The 6,768-nt window shown below is 41.8% G+C and overlaps 1 pseudogene; it reads right to left on the bottom strand.

Moving 5' to 3' along the window:
- Positions 1-5,191: 5,191 nt before the first annotated feature.
- On the bottom strand, positions 5,192-5,778 carry LOC116587921 (annotated as a pseudogene).
- Between the last annotated feature and the right edge of the window lie 990 nt (positions 5,779-6,768).

The following is a 6,768-nucleotide window of genomic DNA, read 5'->3' on the forward strand; positions in this document are numbered from 1 at the left end:
AGCAAGGTACAATAACCTAATGGAAGCTACCTGAATTGTCAGCAGACAGTCCAAGTGGTGACCAGAGAGAGTTGTCCAGGGCCACTGAGGCAGAGAGCCCGAGAGAGCTGCGGAAAAGGAAAGAGAGGCATAGGCTATTCTCAGATTCTCACTTGCAGTCCTTATAGCAGTGACAAAAGGAGACACAGACGGGGGAGGGAGTTGCGACAGATGGTCTCTATCCAGGGAGTAGCAGAAGAGAATGCTGACGTCAAGAAAAAACGGGGGCTGTGACCCTAGTGATGACTCTATTTCCTGTTCCAGGCTACTTGGCAGGGATTCTGGTAGGAGGAACACTTATTCATTGTCAAGATTTACTGGACTCCTCTCCTCACAATTATGTGAGCATCTGCAAAGATGGGAGGCTCTTACAAGAAGAAAAGGTTATTTTGCAAGGACACTGGTTGGGGTTCAGATGCTTTATGAGTGGAGATCTGGCAGCATCGCTTTGCTGTTGAATATTTTTATAAGAGCTAATTAGTACCCTGGAAGTGGAGGAGGGATGGGAAGAAAGTGGATCTCTGACCCTCTTGAGGGTCAAGGATTGAAAAGAAGGTCTGAGCACTGGGCAATATTGTAGTGAGGACCACAGAGCCCAAGGGAGCTCAGTTGTCATTGGGAAACCACTCAGGACCACTGTGAATGGTTGTGTAGGTTGTGCACTGAACAAGCCTAGGGGGCAAAGGGGGTTTAATCTCTTTTTGGATTTGTGCAATGCATAACATATAAATTATAGATGATGACCCTGGGAGTCTTATAAAGTTCCAAAGCACAAAGATCAGAAGAAGATTGATTTTAGTCATAGTATATTGCTTAGGAATCCCCCCTAACCCAGCCACCCTGATGTATCTGGAGGAAGATGGTTTCAGGGTTATTTGAGCAAACAGAATTATAAAAACATACACTTACAGATTAAAACACAGGCAACTTTTGTATGGAATACATGGTTATCCAGAGCCAGGGTGAATTAACAAAGATTTGCCTTGAGGCCAGTGGGAGCAGATAGCTAAGCAGAAACCACTGCTTTATGGGACATCAGGAGCTTGGCTATCCATCCCTGGTACAGCTGAGAGCAACAGTGCGGTCAGCAGGTTTCACAGGTCATCACCGTGGTATTGGCAGCAGCCACCAGTTCTGTCAGCTCCAACAGCTGCAAGTTGGGGGCAGACCTGAGTCCCTGGCTCTGCCCTGGCAGTGGCAGTGCCCAGCAAATTCCCATTCAATGGGAGTGACATCTTCAAGGACAGTCAGGGAGCCAGGGGTTGTGGTGGGTTGCATTACAGGAGCCCAACAGAGTTCCCACTTGGCCACCATGGATGCCAATCAGAATTATTTCAGGAATCCATGGAAGTAATTCTGGGAGCTTTGCACACATTTGAGGGGGGAGGATTTGTGGGAGATAGATAGGAGTTCTGGAGAGATGAGGTACAGGGATCTATGCAACAGGACTTCACTGATACCCAAAGGCTGCCACAGCCCAAGGCACGCTGGCTACACAGATATAGGAACTAAGTTGCATCATCCTGTAAGCCTAGGACTCCTGAGGATGAGCACAGAAGAAAGGTGTTAGACCAAGGTACAAAGACTAAAGCAGCACGTACTTCCCAAAGGTCAGAGTAAAGCCAATGAGAGGACAAGCAGCTGGGCCAGGGAGCCAGCAGGATTGAAGGTACCAGACATCAGGCGAAGTAGGAGGTAATACTCTGAGTCTTATTACCCAGAGTATCTTGACACAGAGTTGGGTTTGCTGCTAAGAAGAGGACCTTGGGGTTTCTTGAAGTTATTTCCTCAATGACTGTAGCCAGAATTGGGAAGAGAATAAAACCTATCCAGCCTTGCTGACACGATGGCTATTGCACCAAGCATGTTGGCTGTTTCCAGGGTTCTCTAGAAAGTCCAAGGAGAGGTATCTAAATTAATCAGAATGATGGACAGCCTTCTATGAGAGGAAACAAAAATGTGGCCTCTCTGTTCAGAACGATAGGGCTGAGAGGGAAGATCATGAAATTGTATCAGATTCATCCAAAGAAAAGAGAGGGCAGTACTGCCTCAGTGCTGCAAGAAGGAAACCTATGGAATAACTCTAAGAGGCCATACCCCAAAAGTTAGGAAGGGCTGGGGTTCCACAGGTTAGTGTCCCTGTCATTAAGGACAGGCATGTTTTCTCAAGAACTACCATGGTGACCCTGCTGTCAACACACATTCTTTGAATGGAGTGTTGAAAGGGACATGCATCTCACACACTTCAGTGTTTTGTTTTGCTTTAATGTGATTTGGGGAGTAAAGGGCATTTGGAAGGATGCTGGGGACAATAAGGTGGAATGTTTGCTGTGGACTCCATACTAATCAAACTCTTAAAGTCCCATGTGAGATTAAAAAAATAGTAAACATTACCCAGAAAGCATCGACCTTTTGAAGTCTTAGGAGCCCCTGGGGATGGTGCATCTGAACAGAGGAAGGATGACAAGGAAGACCAAACTGTTGTTTGTCATATTTAGGGGTCATAAACATTTCTGGTGCCATTTGCAATGGAGAAAAAGTCTTATGCAGTTAAAAAAATATTGGGCTACCAGCATTATCCATTTACCAGCCGGACATTTTAATTGGTGATTGACCACGCTCCACATTGTTACATCTTTTCTTTTGTCGTCTCAGATAATTGGCTCCCAACCCGCAAGACAAAAATCATTGGCAGGGCTTCAAATCCCTTTGCACAGCACACCTCATCTGTGGATTTGGTAAATATTTCTCACATATTATATACACTGTTATTTTTCATGTTGGTATTAATGGGATTTATAAAATACAAATCTAATAGCTTTACTAAAAGTTATTGACCCTTTTTGCCGTGTATATCCTCAGTCAATGGGTGCTAAGCAAATACAAGTGCTGTTATGAATATATCCCTTTCAAGCTATCATTTTATTTTTTATTTATTTTTTTTAAAGATTTTATTTATTTATTTGTCAGAGAGAGATTACAAGTAGGCAGAGAGGCAGGCAGAGAGAGAGGAGGAAGCAGTCTTCCTGCTGAGCAGAGAGCCCGATGCGGGACTCGATCCCAGGACCCTGAGATCATGACCTGAGCCGAAGGCAGCGGCTTAACCCACTGAGCCACCCAGGCGCCCCACAAGCTATCATTTTAAACCAATATTTATTATTGCCTTTCTTTCAGTATAAAAATAACGAATTCTGAGGCGCCTGGGTGGCTCAGTGGGTTAAGACCTCTGCCTTCGGCTCAGGTCATGATCCCAGGGTTCTGGGATTGAGCCCCGCATCGGGCTCTCTGCTCAGCAGGGAGCCTGCTTCCTCCTCCTCTCTCTCTCTGTCTGCCTCTCTGCCTGCTTGAGATCTCTATCTGTCAAATAAATAAATAAAAAATCTTTTAAAAAAATGAATTCTTATCTGCCATTTATTGAGGAGTTATTAGGTGTCTGGCCGTATGTGAAATCCCACACAAGAATTATCTCATTTAATCTTCATGACGACTTCACAAGGTAGGAATTATCATAACCCCCACTTTATAGATAAAGGAACTTGAAGAGTTTCAGTAACTTACTGATGGTCCCACAGGTAATGAGAGGCAGAGCTGCACCTTGAGACCAGACCAACCTATACTTTAATTAACACACTCTACTACTTCATGTGCTCTATTGAAAAAATTTAGAAGACTGGAAAGTATAAGGAAACACTACTCCTGTATCCCTTCTACTCAGACATGGGGTGACAACATTTAAAATTTTGTCCATCCAGTCATTTTTTTCCGTGTCTCCCCAATCCCCATGGAAGTGGTTTTATACAGCATATTTTGTTTTGTGCTTTCATAAGGGATCTTTCTCTATAAAATTTTCTCTATAACATCACACATATGGGACACCTGGCTGATTCATTCCATTAAGCCTCCAACTCCGGATTTCTGCTCTGGTCACAATCTCAGGGTGTGAGCTGGAGCCTCATATACACCTAAGCTGAGGACAGAGCCTGCTTAAGATTCTCTCTCTCTCCCGCTGTCTCTGTTTGCCCCACCTCCCTCAAAAAAAGCATGCATTGCCCATTGTATGGTTGAATTACCTTTTGCTTCCCTACTGTTGAAAATTCATATGGTTTCTAAAGTTTATTATTTAACAATATGTGGTAGGGAGCAAAACCTGTCCACACAGTATTTGTCTATTGTCAAGACTTGAAATCTGTTTCTCCAATCCTCAAATCTGTTTTGGCCATGCAACTTGATTTGGCCAATGGAAGATTAGGAGGTACACACAGGATGACTTACGCTGTGTTTGCACACTGGGGATAACTCTCTTGTTGTTCTCAGAACCCTATAGTTGTCACCTTTCCAGACAGTCCCCACCTCTACCCTGGCCCCAGGCAACCACTGATCTACTTTTTCTATCATTATAGGTTATAATTGTCTAGGCTTTTTGCTATAGAAAAGACCTTCCCCACACAAAAGATGACATAAATATTCACCTGTGTTTTCTTCTATTCATTTTTACATTTAACCTCTGGTTCATCTGAGACTTATGGTGAAGCATCTGTCATTATTTCCCAAGAATTTATTAATGTTCAATATAAATCTTTTTCCACCAATTTAAAATGCCAATTTTATCACACACACACATACACACACACACACACATTCTTGAATCAGTGTCTATTATCCTTTTTGATCTCAAATTATTACAGACTTTTGATTACAGCAATGGTCTTCTAGTTCTTCTGGATAACTGATAGTATAAGTACTCCCTCTTCCTAATCACTGCTTGTTATGCTTTTCAATTTTTTCTGGTCGGTTCTTATCCATTCTTCTTCCCAATGAAGTTGATTTTTTTTAATTTTATTTTATTTTATTTTTTAATTTTTTACTTGGGAAGTAAGGATTCATTAAGAACATCATGGTCCCAGGCTTTCCCCCACTTCATATATCTTAAAATTTTCTTTTATCCCCTCAAAAAAAAAAATCCCTATCACTTAAAACTAGATCTTCAAATCACATGCCTAATATTTTTAGCTAACTAGTCTTCAGTGCTTATCCTAGAAAACAACCTTCAGTGGATCTTTGAATAATGGAATAAGACAGTGTTCGGCCATTGATACGAGGGGTGTAGGTAGGTGGTCACACCACAAGTTGGGAAGTGTGGACAGTATGAGGTCTACTGTCCTGCACTATCAGAAGTTGTTGTATTTTCAGCGCTACTGGGTTGCATGTTCTCTGACAGGTTGTGTGCATGCTCAAGAAAAAAATCTTTCAGTACACTTAATTCCTTAGTCAGCAATCTAAATTTTGCTTCCAGCCGTTCATTCCCTTCTTTGAGCTGATTTCCTCTGTGCAGCATATACTCTGCCTTCTGCTTGCTTTTCAACCAGTTTTTTTTTTTTTTTCCACAGCCATATTGTTCCTCCTCCTATGTTGAGGATGCTCAGCCTGTTACGATTCATGCGCAAACTCTTTTTGCTTTGCTTGCTTGGAGGCACAGCTTCGTCCTCACCCCCAGGGCCAGCAGGCACCAGCTGGTATAAGCTATAAGCCGCTGGTATGAGCCTGAGTATGAATAACATGTCTTCTCCAGGTATTGTTCCACTGTGCTCTCTTGCTCATTTGGACGCTCTCCCTCGCTGACACAGGACAGGTCGATATGAGGGCAAGGTGACCCAATGGTTTCCCCACTAAGCTGCCCAGAAATCTTCACATGTACCTGCATCTCCAGCCCACCCAAATCCAGGCAGCCTCCACTAAGAGTGCCCCACGAGTCAATGAGGAAGAGTTGTGGCTCCCCAGGGAAATTTAGAATCAGTTTATCGGGTTCTAAAAAAGTGCCTGGGAATCATGAGCTTTAATTATTAGTTACATTTTTAGTGTGATTTCGTTTCTGCAAGTCTTGTTTGTCCAGGTAGTTTGTATGCTTCCTAAGGACAATCATCATCTTGGAATCTAAATAATTTTATGCACATTAAGTTCAAAACCAGGCAAATTTACTTTTACAGAGGTAGAAATAAGATCATGGTTACATTCTGGAGGTGGGTAGTGATGGGAAGGGCATGTGGAGGACTTCTTTGGGTATTGTGAATTCGGATCCTAATTTAGATTACATGGGAATGTTCATTTTGTGAAAATTCATTGAGCTCTGAGTTTCAGATTTGTGTACTCTTCTGTAGTAATTATAGCTCAGTCAAAAACTAATCTAAAATTGGGTTGCAGAGCAACATGAATGTGTGTGTGTGTGCAGGTATATATATATGTGCCTGTTCATATATATATGCATATATATTCATATATATATATATATATATATGCCTCCAGAAATGTGAAAGAACAAATTCCTTTCATTTTAAGCCTAGTAAATAGATACATAAATAAATAGGTAAATATGTAGCCAAACTCCATTCCTCCACACAAAGTAATGATGAGAATACCAACAGTGTAACAATGTTTCATAGTTAGTTTCATTCAATTCCCATATCAATATTTTTTAAAGCTCAACTTAGTTTCTTATATGTATAAATCTGTCACCAAAAATATTTTCTAATAAAAAATTTATCTAAATTTAAATAAAAGAGTCTCACTCCATCTACTAGAACTAACAGAATAAGATGGCACTCTAAGCTCTGTGATTGGTCCATGCAGATAGACCTATAAACTGGCAGCAGGTCCCTACATCGGTAGACTATGGATAGCCCCTGGAAGGAGCTGGTGAGACATGGACAAAAGGTAGATTTCAGTGTTACCCAG

This window comes from Mustela erminea, chromosome 4, assembly GCF_009829155.1.
Source record: "Mustela erminea isolate mMusErm1 chromosome 4, mMusErm1.Pri, whole genome shotgun sequence".
In the NCBI taxonomy this organism is placed as follows: Eukaryota; Metazoa; Chordata; class Mammalia; order Carnivora; family Mustelidae; genus Mustela; species Mustela erminea.